At 42.6% G+C, this 15,587-nt stretch overlaps 1 protein-coding gene and 1 non-coding gene across 4 annotated transcripts in view; both read right to left on the reverse strand.

Annotated features, from left to right (window-relative positions):
* The window catches only part of CNTN3 (contactin 3), a 297,168-nt gene that overhangs the window by 10,700 nt on the left and 270,881 nt on the right, over nt 1–15,587 (reverse strand). The gene's annotated exons all lie outside the window — the stretch shown is intronic.
* On the reverse strand, nt 11,516–11,679 carry LOC140705337 (U1 spliceosomal RNA). The gene has a single exon (XR_012084754.1). It is a non-coding gene; the product is annotated as a U1 spliceosomal RNA (small nuclear RNA).

Consider the following 15,587-nt stretch of genomic DNA (forward strand, 5'->3'; position numbering starts at 1 on the left):
ATAGGGAAAGCTGGTTCTGAGGCAAAAGAGAAAAAAAAAGTGGTCGTTTTATTTTGAGGCTTGACTTTTTAAAGCAGCCTGTTCTGAGGGGGGATTATGCCCTTGACTCGAAGCCAAATGGCAGAAATGGGTGAAGTGAAAGACCCCCAGGTAGACCAAGGTTCTGAGGAAGAATTTGGCTCAGTGCAAGGTGACAGCACGGGAGAACAGAACCCAGAGCTCAGAAAAATACTCCTAGCCCAACAGCATGAACTGAGGGTGAGGGAAATGGAAGAAAGATTGGAGAGAGAGAAAATGGCGTTTGAATTAGAGAGAGAGAGAGAGAGAATGGAGAGAGAAGAAAGAATGGAGAGAGAGAAAATTGCTCTGGAAAAAGAAAGGATGGCGTTTGAATTAAGAAAATTGGAAATGATGAACCAGAACAATAATAACAATAGGGATTCTGAGGGAGGCCAATTGTCTAAAGCTGACCTGAAGAAATTCCCTGTGTACCACAAGGGAGATTGTCCTGAGGTGTTCTTTTCCTTAGTGGAAAGAGCGTTTGTGGACTTCTCAGTGAGGGAAACTGAGAAGATGACCATCATGCGATCTTTAATCAGTGGTAGCCTGGCTGAGGTTTATTCAGAGATGCCACAGGAACTGATGAGAGATTTTGCAGAGTTTAAAAAACTGGTGTTTGCAAGACATGGGATAAATGCGGAACAGCTGAGGCAAAGATTCAGGTCCCTCACAAAGAAACCAGAGCAGACTTTTACCCAAGTGGGGGCTCAATTGGTGAGGCTGCTAGAGAAATGGCTATCTCAGGAGGGGACAGAGACCTTTCAGCAGCTTAAAGATTTGATATCGCTGGAACAGTTCTATTCAGTCCTGCATGGGGAACTGAAATTCCAGGTGAGGGAAAGGAAACCAAAATCTGTGGCAGAAGCAGCCGAGATCGCAGATTTTATTTACCAGATAAGAAAGCCCTTAGGTGAGGAGAAATCTGTAGGAAAACCCAAAGAAACCTACAGCAAGTACTCTCAGGGACCAGGGAAAAGCCAGCAAGGGGGAGGGGCCCATGGTGAAGGGAAGCCCTCAGACATGAAACCAAGACCTCAGATTTTGGAGGGAAAACCAAAACAAGATGAGAGAGATTCAAAATACACCAGAAAATGTTATTTCTGTCAGGGAAAGGGCCATCTAATCTCAGAGTGTGAGAAATTAAAGCAGCTAAAAGGAATGGTGCCTCAGGATTCGAGTGGGACCAAGCCAAAAGCTGTGTTCTGTGTCCAGAAAGAGCAAGGCTCATTGTCACTGAGGGAGCCTGTTGCCATGGCTACTCAATCTGGAACAGCTACATCTGCTGATCAGGCTGAGGAAAATGGTCCTCTTGTAGAGGTCAGGCGCTGCCTGCTGGTGAGAACAGATTCTCAGTTGTTTGAGACAGCAGGGGTGGACGTAGGAATACTTGGCCATCAGTATCGGGGGCTGCGGGACACTTGTTCCCAGGTGACCCTGTGCCATCCAGATATTATTCCCAGGGAGTATGTAATCCCAAATGAGAGCATGAAGGTGGCAGGGATTGAGGGGCAGGTAATCTCACTGCCAGTCGCGGAGGTACCTGTCAACTTTCAAGGCTGGAGGGGAGTTTGGCGGCTAGCGATTTCATCGACTCTGCCAGCAGCCGTGCTCGTGGGAAATGACCTGGCTGAACATGTGAAACGGGTGCTAGTGATTACACGTTCACAAGCCACCACGGGGACAGTTCAGGGGGGTAATGATGAGCCAGAGACGGAAGCAGAGGGGAGTTCAGAAGCTGTGGTGGAAACCTTAACCACAGACAGCAGATTTGGACACGAGCAAAAGGCAGACGCCACTCTCCAAAAGTGTTTTGAACAGGTGACTGACGCCCAGCTAACACCTGAAACCCCAGTGAGATTTCTGGAGAAAAAGGGGATTTTATATAGAGAGACCCTGAGGAATATCTCAAAAGGGGGAGATGGGATCAGAAGTCAGCTGGTGGTACCTGAAAAGTATCGCCCCATGATCTTACAAAGGGGGCACTCTGACATGTTTGCTGCACACTTAGGGGTGAACAAAACACAGCAGAGAATCACACAGAATTTCTACTGGCCTGACATAGGGAAGCAGATCAGGGAGTTCTGTAAACAATGTGATGTGTGTCAAAGGCAGGGGAATAGCCGCGACAGGACCAAAGCAAAGTTGTGCCCTTTGCCTGTGATTGACACTCCGTTCAAATGCATAGGGGTGGATATTGTGGGACCTTTGCCCAAGGCCACAAAGAGGGGGAACAGGTTCATTCTCACCATTGTGGACCATGCCACGAGGTACCCTGAAGCCATACCCTTGACTAACATTGAAACTAACACAGTGGCAGATGCCTTGGTGGGGTATATGTCCAGGATGGGATTTGCCTCAGAAATAATCACAGATTTGGGAGCATCGTTCACATCAAAGCTCATGAAACGCTTATGGCAAATCTGTGGAATTAAGCACAAGGAAACCACTGCCTATCATCCTGAAAGTAATGGGTTAACTGAGAAGTTCAATGGGACTCTAATGCGCATGATTAGGGCTTACTTGGCAGAGAATCCAAACAATTGGGACCAGAAGCTGCAATCCCTTTTGTTTGCTTATCGATCAGTGCCACAAGCCAGTACCGGGTTCAGTCCATTTGAACTTTTATTTGGGAGAAGGGTGAAAGGGCCCCTTGATTTGATCAAACAAAATTGGGAGCAGATCACCCAGGATGACCCACAAGACGTTGTGACATACATAGACTCTTTAAGGAAGGACCTAAAGAGAAACCTAGAGCTAGCAGCAGAGACCCTGCAAGCTCAAAAGGTCAGAAAGAAAGTTTGGGATGACCAGAAAGCCGGGGAGAGGCACTTTAACCCAGGGGAGGGAGTGCTTTGGCCTAGGCTCTGCAAAGAAAACAAACTGCAGCTGGGTACCCCAGAAATAAAATACTTGGGTCACATGGTAGGGGGAGGAGTGATAAAACCCCTAGAGGCCAAAATAGAAGCTGTTCGTGATTGGCCCAGACCCAACACCAAGAAAAAAGTCAAATCATTTCTTGGGTTGGTGGGCTACTACAGAAAGTTCATCCCGAGGTTTAGCGAGATTGCGGCTCCGCTGACCGATCTGACGAGGAAGAAGGCTGATGACCGCATCCCGTGGACCAGCGACTGTGAGGCGGCGTTCCAGAGGTTGAAGGAGGCGCTAATCAACTATCCAGTGCTGCGTGCTCCAGACTTCGACCGGGAGTTCATCGTCTACACCGATGCGTCTAACAGCGGGGTAGGAGCAGTTCTGTGCCAGGAGGATGAGAATGGTGACCAGCATCCAGTGTCCTACCTGAGTAGGAAACTTCAAAAAGGTGAGAGACATTTGGCAACCGTGGAGAAGGAGTGTTTGGCCATAGTCTACGCGATCCAGAAGGCCAAGCCTTACATCTGGGGAAGACATTTTGTTCTGTGCACTGACCATTTACCACTGCAATGGTTAAAGACAATGAAAACCCACAATAGCAAACTTATGAGGTGGGCTTTAAACCTACAGGACTATGACTTTGAAGTGAAGGTGGTCAGAGGGTCAGTGAACTGTGTTGCTGACGCCTTGTCAAGAAGACCTGAAGAATGAAGACGGCGAAAGAAACATGGACTATGTATATATATTGATGACAAAAAGTTAAATGTACCTGGTTTTCTTGAATTTGGTTTGTATGAATAAAGGTAAATTGATGTAATGTATATGGTAAATGTTTAAATGCCTAATTGCTATGGTTAACTTAGAATGTAAGTATAAGTAAGTATGATATGGTATGTATAACTGTTGTTGTGTGTTTTATCCAGGTTGTTTTTTGGGAAAAAGCACCTTAGCTTTCCCCCTACAAAACAACTTATAAAGAGGGGAGGTGTTACATACAGCACTGATGTTACCTGTCTGTCATGGGTTTGGAGGGAAAGTTCCATCCTATGGGGAGTGGAAGGCGGGACATCAGGAGGAGGGGCTGTACTGTATATATATGTGAAGCCTGTGTGGTGAAGTTTAGGAGACGCTGGGATGTGACGAAGCAGCAGCTGGGAAGAAGAAGCTGGTGTGGGAGTCTGTGTGTCAGACAGGGTACTACTGTGTGTCAGAGTACCAACCTGATAGGTTCAGGTGTCTGTTGGTTAGCCAGAACTGATAGGTTCAGGGTCTGTGCTTCAAGTTAAGGGTTCTGTGTGAACCAAACTGTGTGTATGTATGAGTGAAACTAAGCCACGTTACTAAATCTTATTCACCTGATCATTTTATTTTCCCTGTGTGTTGTTTAAATAAACCTTATTCCTTTATTTGTTAAAAATCCATCCCTGGTCTGTGTGACTTCTTATAGGGAATGGTTGGTGGCAGCTTAGTTAAACTGTGGCATCTCCCAGTAGGTCTGGGTTTGTCACACTTGCATCTGAGCAAACATGCATAGGATTGCATCATTAGAACTCTCAAAGAGAATTAGATGATGAAGAAAGTCAGCATAAAGTATTGAAAAAAATGCTATTCCCATGCATATTCTAATGCAAAAGTGCTTTTAACAACAGTTAGGTGTATTCTCCTTTTCCTTCTACTTCAAATGTCTGAATATGGAACACAATATAGTACAATAGGCAACAGAGACCATCTTAAAGAGCTAGTTAAATCATGGCAGAACAATATTCAAGTGAAATCTACAAGGAGGTCTTATTCAAATTGTGATTTTAAAAACAAGAACATGAAAGGAAATTGAAATTAATTAAGCTACTGTTTTGGCTAGTGATTATTAATTCCAGGAAGACATGGTGAACATGGATGATCTTTGAACTGCCTAGTAAGGATACACATTCTTGTGCAAGAAACATAAGTAGTCCCACTGCCTGCCACTTTTAATCTGCATCTAAAAGTATTCTCACATTTAATGTAGAGGGCAAAAATTAGGGTTATTTTTTTCTATGTGTAGCTATTTCTGGGATGCTTTTATTCTAAGAACAGCCACTTCTCTTTTTATTCTGCTTCATGTCACTGGCTTCATTTGGCTTTGGAAACATTTTTTCTTGATTTGGCTTTTTTCAACTTTTCACCACATTATCATTCATGGGCTGAAATTCAGTAACAAGTTGCAATTAGTAGGTCCACTGAATCAACAGCACAACAAGAAGAGCTGATTGATCGAATTCCCCACTGATTCAGTCATGGAACAACTGAGTGGTTCAAAATTGGGAAAGGAGTACGGCAAGGCTGTATACTGTCCCCCAGCTTATTTAACTTATATGCAGAATACATCATGCGGAAGGCTGGACTGGAAGAAACCCAAGCCGGAATTAAGATTGCCGGAAGAAATATCAACAACCTCCGATATGCAGATGATACCACTCTGATGGCAGAAAGTGAGGAGGAATTAAAGAACCTTGTAATGAGAGTGAAAGAGGAGAGTGCAAAAAACGGTCTGAAACTCAACATCAAAAAAACTAAGATCATGGCCACTGGTCCCATCACCTCCTGGGAAATAGAAGGGGAAGATATGGAGGCAGTGTCAAATTTTATCTTCCTGGGCTCCATGATCACTGCAGATGGAGACAGCAGCCCTGAAATTAAAAGGCGCCTTCTTCTTGGGAGGAAAGCGATGACAAATCTGGACAGCATCTTGAAAAGCAGAGACATCACCTTGCCAACAAAAGTCCGAATAGTCAAAGCTATGGTTTTTCCTGTCGTGATGTATGGAAGTGAGAGCTGGACCATAAAGAAAGCAGACCGCCAAAGAATTGATGCCTTTGAATTGTGGTGCTGGAGGAGGCTCTTGAGAATCCCCTGGACTGCAAGGAGAACAAACCTATCAGTTCTAAAGGAAATCAACCCTGAGTGCTCACTGGAAGGACAGATCCTGAAGCTGAGGCTCCAGTACTTTGGCCATCTAATGAGAAGAAAAGACTCCCTGGAAAAGACCCTGATGCTGGGAAAGTGTGATGGCAAGAGGAGAAGGGGACGACCGAGGATGAGATGGCTGGACAGTGTCTGCGAAGCAACCAACATGAACCTGACACAACTCCGGGAGGCAGTAGAAGACAGGAGGGCCTGGCGTGCTCTGGTCCATGGGGTCACGAAGAGTCGGACACGACTAAACGACTAAACACACACACACTCTAGTTGCAGCTTACTACTGGAATTCAGTTATGTGATCTTCAACTATGGATCACATGTCATCTTAATTATGCTACCCTAGGTGAACAAAGTAAATCTAAAGAAAAAATTATCATTCCTGAAGGTTGAACACTAGCCAGCTACTCAAAAACAAACAGAAAAAACTTGAGAATTGCTTTTAGGCAATGCAGAAAACACCACTTTCAGCTTCACCCCATCTGGCTTTTCAGCTACCATATTCCTGTAACAAATCATTATCTCCTGAAACTGCCGGATAATTATATCAGTATCCACTGAAACGATAAATGACGAAGCCTTGCTGTTTCAGGCACTGATTTCAAGGCATGTTAATGATGTATGCTGCCTGTGGTTTGTTAGACAAAATGTCCTTGTGGGTAAATGTATATTGTTGTTCCTGCTGTGAATGGCTGTTCACACAAATATGGAATCCGTGTTTCACAAATATTCATGCTGACAATAGTCTGTTGTGAAAAACATACACAATTAATAACACTACATGCCAATCTCTGTAAAACCCAGGACAGAGAAAACAGTCTTCTTGGCCTTAAGCTAATCATCATAGAAATCAAGTAGCAGAACTAAAACACTTTTACATCTTAGCAATTTCAGTGGGAAAGATTAAAGCATGTATCCAGCTCTCCCACAGAAATGAATTGAAATGTAACAGTGCTGAACTTCAAATGTCTCTCTGTCGATTTAGTAGGACTTTTTAAAAAAGTGTTCTGCGTCTATACTGTTTTCCCCATTACTTTCTGTATTTATTCAGAATATGTTTGGAACCCCAAATATAAAATAAGATAAATAAGAATAAAGACATAATCTACTTCTTGCATAATACAACCAGGAGTTAATAAGACAATAGCGAATCACACTGGCTCTTAGAAGCTCAGAAGAAAAATGTTGTCTTCAGTCAGCTGTGTAAATCATAGTAACAAGGAAGGTAGCTTGACCTCCCTGGGGAGGCAGCTTTCAAGTTAGGATGTTGGCAGTGAAAATGCCCTGGCTTGAATATTCTTCAACCTCTTCTTTCTACAAAACAGGAGACATAACAGAAGCTCAGGAGGATGAACACAAATGGTGGATGTACTTAAATGGAGGGAGGCAGCCTTTCAGATGCACTGTCCCCAAGCTCTTTACCTTGAAAAAGGAAAGGGAAACAAACCTGAAGACAATGCAGCAGCAGTTTAAAGTGCAATGTTACATACGTAGTCTGCAAGGCCAGGTGACAGTCTTATTTCTTGTGCTTTGTGCCACCTGAGTTTACTGGGCACTGAAGAGGTCAGTCACTACGGATGTTGCACAGTAATAACTTCCAGATGAAGTAATTAAGGCATGAATCAATGGGCCCTTGATCTGCACTAGTTAAGGCTAGGCAAAGGTACACCTGGATACTACCAGGTACTGATCCTTCAGAAGGAATGGCACTATATTTAGGGCATGTTGTGCCACCCCATCCAGAACAACTCCCAAGTTTGTGCTGACTTGTTTGCTACACAGCAGGACATTGTCTGGGCTTGACCACAGTTTATCTACCCACTTCTAGTCCCTTACTAGATCCAGACAGAACTCCTACAGGTTTCTTGGCATCCATTGGGAAAAAGAACAGAGATGGCCATCCTCAGCACAGTGATGATACTCAGTCCTCAAACTCTGGATCATCTTTACCGTTATTCAAGTAAATCTTTGACCAGGGACAAAACAGAGGGAACCCCATATACTAATAGCCAAAAGAATATGTCATGTTCTTCTACCACTTTCTGAGCAGCAGTCTTCAAGTTTACCCTTAAGATTTTTTTTAAGGAAAAGTAAAGATGAAATAGCAGTTTTCATTTCCCATAGCTCCATATTAACAAGGTGGGAGCGCGGGACTATAATACACAGCTCTATAGCACTGCCCTTGACTTGCTGCAAGTTTTGCAAGTTAAACATGCACTTTTCAACCTTTTATTAGGATTATAATTAAAAATACAAAGGTCATTGAAAATGATTTTGCTTTTTCAATTACTATAGAATAGTAACATTATAACTTAAATAGCTGCAGGGTAATTACAATAACTAGCTTCTCCTTGCTTAATTTCAGGGATGCTCTTCACCAGTTTCCAAATCTATATTTAAATTTACATTTTCATCTCCACATCACATCAGAAAGTTGCAATTAAGAGATAGTCTCAATTATTACTGGCCCACTGTGAGATAATAAACTATGATGAGAATTATGAAACTCATGCTGAATTTCAGAGTGTTGGAGATGCAACTGACTATACCCCTTAAGAGTTCTAATTAGTCTAACTTCCTGACATTGTGACATGAAGAGAAATTTGCCAGTGCACATTTTACACAGTTCTTACAGTGTATTAATATGTTGTTTAACCATGTCATCTAATGTAGAAAAGATTTGCAAGGATAAATATTTGAAGCCCCCACCCCATTATTCCACCACTCAATTTCCCTGAATGATGGGAGGGGAATATGAAAAATTTTTAGTTAAACTTGTGAGATCTCTTAGTCCTGTGATCCCAAATTAATTTGTGAAAGGTGCCAGTGTGCGAGGCAGGGTTGATATTAGATGACATGTCTGACTGCTACACACTGGAGACTTCTCTGCAACTCGTGTAATTCATATGTTCAAGTATGTGGGGAGAATTGTTTGCCCCTTCCACCCTCTTCCTCTGTTAACATTGCCAAAGACTGCAGGCAACAATGGCAGGTGATGATGATTTTGGCACGAATGCAGGAGATCTTGGGAGAATTAAATGTATCATGAACACCATCTCCCTTGTAGCCACAGTGATATGGTGACAGAAGGAAATAAAGCCGATTCCCTTGTCTTTTTCCCCAAAATTTCTACCTCTGATCCAGACATTATTTTAAGGGTTGGAAATAGAAGGGTATATTCATTTTGAGAGAATGGTTTTAGAGGATGGGGAAGGTACTGGAGTTAAATGGAAGTGCAAAGTAGAATTATTCCCTATATTGGATTTGAATCTCAGTGGAGAGGATTTTGAAGCTTATAAAACAATTCTTCCATTTTAAAATATGATTTTAAGGTTTGTTCAAAATCCATGATCTAAGAACTTCACTAGCATATCTACAAAAATCCAGCTATATTTTGACAGCAGTGCAATGTAATTTTGGAGGCAAATTAAGAAGTCACTGTGGGTATTTGCCGTTGCTTGCTAAAGTCCTAAGACATTTGCTCAATAACAAACACATGCACTGACTTCTTGACTTGTGGCAATTTCAGAGGCAAATTTTACATCATTTGAATTATTCCAGCTGGTGTAACTAATCAGATTGTGGCCAAGAAGGTAAGTAAGCTACATGTAACATAGCCCATGTAGCTTACTTCTAGGAGGTTTATATTTTCATAGGTCTTAAAAAGTGATGGGCTGGTAGGAATGCAGATTAGGTCACTAGGTCTTCACAACACAACTGGGAATACTTTTGCATTTGATGCTATGTATTGAAGAATAAATCTTCTCTATGGCTGAATCTACAGTATATAGGGCTGAATCCAATAGTAAATCCAGCTAGTGAGGGCACACTAAAAAGATGGGGCTCAGTAAGACCCATACTTTTAGTGGGTCCATTCTAGTTGGGTCTAACAGTTTGATACAACCGTCCATTTAAATGTACTTTCCACTGATCTTCTTCAAAAAGCAACACTATTTACAAGTGTGTTCAATGATTGCTTCATTGCTGCAGAACTCCCTTTTTCTGGAAGTTCAAAACCATCATCACCTCAAAGCCAAATTACAGAGCATCATTTATGTGAAGAATGCAGTTACATCACTGCTTTATCTTAGTCCAAAGTGAGCACAGGGAACTAATACAGTGAGAGACTGTAATGTAAGGGGTAGGAGGCATTTAATGTTTTGCTCTCCACAGTGGCACTGGGTCTTCTGAATCTACTTAATGAGAAAAAAATATGCCTCAGATGAAATTGTTTTTTTCCCTATGCAAATGATAGATGTGCACCCAAATTTGGAGTGGCATTGCAGTAAGGATCAAAGGGTTATAGCCAACTTTCTGATTGGTTTCCTGAACCTACTTTTGAAAAAGAAAAAGGTACTCAAACAGGGTGCCTTAAACATTTTTAATAATAATCTAAATTAATCCACAGTATTCTTTGAGAGCTGCCTAATTCATTTAGGCCTTATGTTGGTGGGCACATTATTTTAATTTAGAAATGCTCACATTTTTGCGACAGAAAATACACCAAATGTCTAAAATAAAATAAAATGAAAAAAAGAAAAAGAAAAGAAAGAGGAAGGCTCCAGTCCAATGCATTTATGAGAGCTGATTGCACAAAGGCAGCAGTCTCTGGGAAGTCTCCAGTTGTGAAATTCTGCCTCAGGATAATAGAAAAGGAGGGAAGCTCTCAAAGGAAAAAATCTGGCAAAAAGGAGGAATATTGTTTTGTCCCAAGCTCCTTGTAATGGCTCAAGAAATAAGGCAATTTGTTTTTCATTCTTCAAAAACAAATTCATTCATTTTTGGAGGCATATGCCCATATCAAGTCTGAAAACAATACAATGCAAAATCTCCAAAACATTCAAGGAGCATATAAATGAGGTTCTTGTATCTCACTAAGCAATTGCTTGAACTTCTGCAATAAAATGAAAGTGTAGTAAAACATACATCATAATGTTCCTGAGTATCATTTGCTGTCATGACTATATGTGTTATCATAATCTTTTTACTTGCTTCAGTCTAGGAGAATACAGAAAGATGTTAGTTCAAATCTTTCACATGAATACGCAGAGAAAGACAAAGAATAATAAACCCAATTAGCCAAAGGTATTGGATCCAGTGGACTCCTGTCTTGTTGTGGCAAAGGGGCTTGAGTAATTCAGAGAAGCTATGGGCTATGACGTGCATGGACACCCAAGATGGACAGATCATAGTGGAGAGTTCTGACTAGTGTATTTTTGACTCCATAAGATGCACCTGACTATAAGACACACATAATTTTTAGAGGGGAAAAAACTGAAAAAAAATTCTGAAGCAAATAGTTTTCTTTGGTTTGGGGGAATGCCAGATCCAAGTCACTGAGACCGCCTTTGCAAAAGCAGCACGGGGAAAAGCAATCCCTTCGTCTGCACTGCCTTTGGAAATGAAGTGGGTCTTGGTCTTGGATGGCATTCCCCCAGCAGCAAGGAAGAGGGCAAAAGGACTCAAAGCAGTCCCCTGGCTCCTGATCACGGTGACTCCTTTTGCTCTCTTCCTTTGCCACTGGGGAGAAAAAGAGGGGAATGCAATCTAAGATGTCACCAGGACTCGCTGCCTTTGCAGTGAGTCCTGGTGAAGGGAAAAGATATCAAAGTGATTCTTGAAAGACCACAGGAAAGCACAAAAACAGCCCCCCACTATCACAAATTATGCAGTCAAGTTTCCCACATTTGGGGAAATCACAGGGATCAGCACACCCGAAGTGCAATGGATGAGCCTCAGCCTGAGAAAACCACCTTTGTGATCATGGTATTTCCCCTGCCAGGTAAGTATGAATTGGAGTGGCCCCCGTGCCTCCTGCCTCTCCCGCACCCTGCTCCCCCAAGGCATGGCGACTCCCCCAACCGTACCTCCTGCTCAGAACAGGGCTGCACAGCCCCGGTCCTGCCAGAGGCCAAGAGAGCTCCTCAGTGTTTTGGGGTGCCCCGCGGGACCCCCATCAGGGGCCGGGTGTTCCTCCCACAATCATCCAGTGCACAGGCATTAGAATACCTGACTGCATCTGCCTGCTTGCATCACCCAGATGGCTCCTGTATTGGAGAAACAAAGCAGGAAGGAGGAGTCTCTTTCCGTTCACCTTTTCGTCTTATGAAGTGAAAAATATGGTAAATATGATCCATCTGGAGCCGGAAATGGCAAGCCACTCCAGTATCTTTGCCAAGCAAACTCCAGAGACATAAACAAAAGGCTAACAGATATGACACTGGAAGATGAGCACCTCAGGTTGGAAGGCCTCCAACATGCTACTGAGGAAGAGAGGAGGACAAGTACAAGTAGCTCCAGAGCTAATGAAGTGGCTGGACCAAAGGCAAAAGGATGCTCACCTGTGGAAGTGTGTGGAAGTGAAAGGAAAGTCTGATGCTGCAAAGAAAAATACTGCATAGGAACCTGGAATGTAAGATCTATGAACCTTGGGAAGCTGGATGTGGTCAAACAGGAGATGGTAAGAATAAACATTGACATCCTGGACGTCAGTGAACTAAAATGGATGGGAATGGGCGAATTCAATTCAGATGATTATCATATCTACTATTGTGGGCAAGAATCCCTTAGAAGATATGGAGTAGCCCTCATAGTTAAGAAAAGAGTGGGAAAAGTGGGATACAATCTCAAAAATGATAGAATGATTTCAGTACGAATCCAAAGTAGACCTTTCAACATCACAGTAATCCACATTTAAGCACCAACCACCAATGCTGAAGAGGCTGAAATTGACTAATTCTATGAAGACTTACAACACATTCTAGAACCGACACAAAAGAGTGATGTTCTTCTTATTATAGGGGACTGGAATACTAAAGTAGGGAGTCAAGAGATAAAAGTAACAACAGGTAAGTTTGACCTAGGAGTTCAAAGCAAAGCAGGCCAAAGGCTAGTACTGTTCAGTTTTCTCAAGAGAACAAGCTGGTCATCACACTCTTTTTCAACAACACAAGAGGCAACTCTACACATGGACATCACCAGATGGGCAATACTGAAATCAGATTGATTGTGTTCTCTGCAGTCAAAGATGGAGAAGCTCTATACAGTCAGCAAAAACAAGACCTGGAGCTGATTGTGGCTCTGATCATCAGCTTCTTTTAGTAAAACTAAAGCTTAAATTCAAGAGAGTAGGAAAAACCACTGGGCTACTCAGGTATAATCTAAACCAGTGGTTCTTAACCTTTGTTGCTCGGATGCTTTTGAACTGCAACTCCTAGAAACCCCAGTCAGGACAGCTGGTGGTGAAGGCTTCTGGGAGTTGCAGTCCAAAACTCCTGAGTAACCCAAGGTTAAGAACCAGTGATCTAAACCAACTTCCCTTATGAATACACAATGGAAATGAAGAACAGATTTAAGGAACTAGATTTGGTGGACAGAGTGCCTTAAGAACTATGGATGGAGGCTTGAAACATTGTACAGGAGGCAGCAACAAAAACCATACCAAAGAAAATGAAGTGCAAGGAAGGGAAGTGGCTGTCCCGTGAGGCCTTACAAATAGCAGAGAAGAGAAGGGAAACAAAATGCAAGGGAGATAGGGAAAGAGTTCTCAGGGACACACAGAGTGCTGTCCTCTGAAGATGCCGGCCACTGAGACTAGTGAAACGTTAGGAAGAACAAACTTCAGAACACAGCCAGAGAGCCCGAAAACCCCACAACAACCATGAGATAGGGAAAGTTAAAGAAAATTAAATGCAGACTTCCAAAGAATAGGAAGGAGAGAGAAGAAGCACTTAAATGAACAGTGTAAATAAACAGAGGAAAATAAAAGAAAGTTGGCAATAATACACAGAGGAAAGACATGGTAAGAATACACAGAGGAATTATATCAGAAAGATCTGGATGTCCCAGACAACCCAGATCGTGTGGTTGCTGACCTTGAGCCAGACATCCTGGACAGTGAAGTCAAGAGGGCCTTAGAGAGCATGGCTAACAACAAGGCTAGTGGAGGTGAATACATTCCAGTTGAACTATTTAAAACCTTAAAAGATGACGCTGTTAAGGTGCTACACTCAATATGCTAGCAAGTTTGGAAAACTCAGCAGTGGCCAGAGGATTGGAAAAGATCAGTCTACATCCCAATCCCAAAGAAGGGCAGTGCCAAAGAATGCTCCAACTACCGTAAAATTGCACTCATTCCATATGCTATGCTCAAAATCCCGCAAGGCAGGCTTCAGCAGTATGTGGACCGAGAAATCACAGAAGTACAAGCTGGATTTTGAAGGGGCATGGGAACTAGAGACCAAATTGCTAACATGTGCTGGATTATGGAGAAAGCCAGAGAGTTCCAGAAAAAATTATCTAATCCTGTTTCATTGACTATGCAAAAGCCTTTGGCTGAGTGGACCACAGCAAACTCTGGCAAGTTTTGAAAGAAATGGGAGTGCCCGATCACCTTATCTATCTCCTGAGAAATCTGTATGTGGGTCAGGAAGCAACAGTTAGAACTGGATATGGAAAAACTGATTGGTTCAAAATTGAGAAAGGAGTATGACAAGGCTGTATATTGTCTCTCTGCTTATTTAACTTAATATGCAGAACACATCATGCGAAAGGCAGGACTGGATGAATCATAAAATGGAATTAAGATTGCTGGAAGAAATATTAACAACTTCAGATATGCAGATGATACCTCTCTGATGGCAGAAACTGAGGAGGAATTATGGAGCCTTTAAATGAGGGTGAAAGAGGAGAGCACAAAAAATAATCCGAAGCTCAACATAAAAAAAAACTAAGATCATGGCCACTGGTCCCATCACCTCCTGGCAAATAGAAGGGGAAGATATGGAGGCAGTGATAGATTTTACTTTCTTGGGCTCTGTGATCACTGCAGATGATGACAACAGCCACGAAATTAAAAGACACCTGCTTCTTGGGAGGAAAGCTATGACAAACCTAGACAGCATCTTAAAAAGCAGAGACATCACCTTGCTGACAAAGGTCCACATAGTCAAAGCTGTGGTTTTTCCAGGAGCGATGTATGGAAGTTAAGAGTTGGACCATAAAGAAGGCTGACCGCTGAAGAATTGATGCTTTTGAATTCTGTTGCTGGAGGAGACACTTGAGAGTCCCCTAGTCTGCAAGAAGATCAAACCTATCCATTCTGAAGGAGATCAACCCTGAGTGTTCACTGGAAGGGCAGATCCTGAAGCTGAGGCACCAATACTTTTGCCATCTCATGAGAATAGAAATCTCCATGGAAAAGCCCCTGATGTTGGGAAAGAGTGAAGGCAAGAGAAGGGGACAACAGAGGACGAGATGTTTGAATAATGTCACTGAAGCGACTAACATGAATTGGACCCAACTCCGGGAGGCAGTAGAAGGCAGGAGGGCCTGGCATGCTCTGGTCCATGGGGTCATGAAGAGTTGGACACGAATTAATGATTAAACAAGAACAACAAATGTGCATAAGTAGCAGCTTCATGTATAAATGATGAATTTGAGACTAATAAAAAAATCCAGGTCCTTTGCAACTATCTATGCTTCCTTCACATAGAACAGAACATATATCCATACTGTGGTGCCCCACTTGACGATTACCCCACTCCACGACGAATCCGCTTTACGATGAGTTTTTTGCGACTGCTATTGCGATCGCAAAACAATGTTTAAATGGGGAAAATCCACTTGGCGACGATCGGTTCCCTGCTTTGGGAACTGATTTTTTGCTTCACGACGATCAAAAACAGCTGATTCTCAGG

Source organism: Pogona vitticeps, chromosome 2 (genome assembly GCF_051106095.1).
Source record: "Pogona vitticeps strain Pit_001003342236 chromosome 2, PviZW2.1, whole genome shotgun sequence".
NCBI lineage: Eukaryota > Metazoa > Chordata > Lepidosauria > Squamata > Agamidae > Pogona > Pogona vitticeps.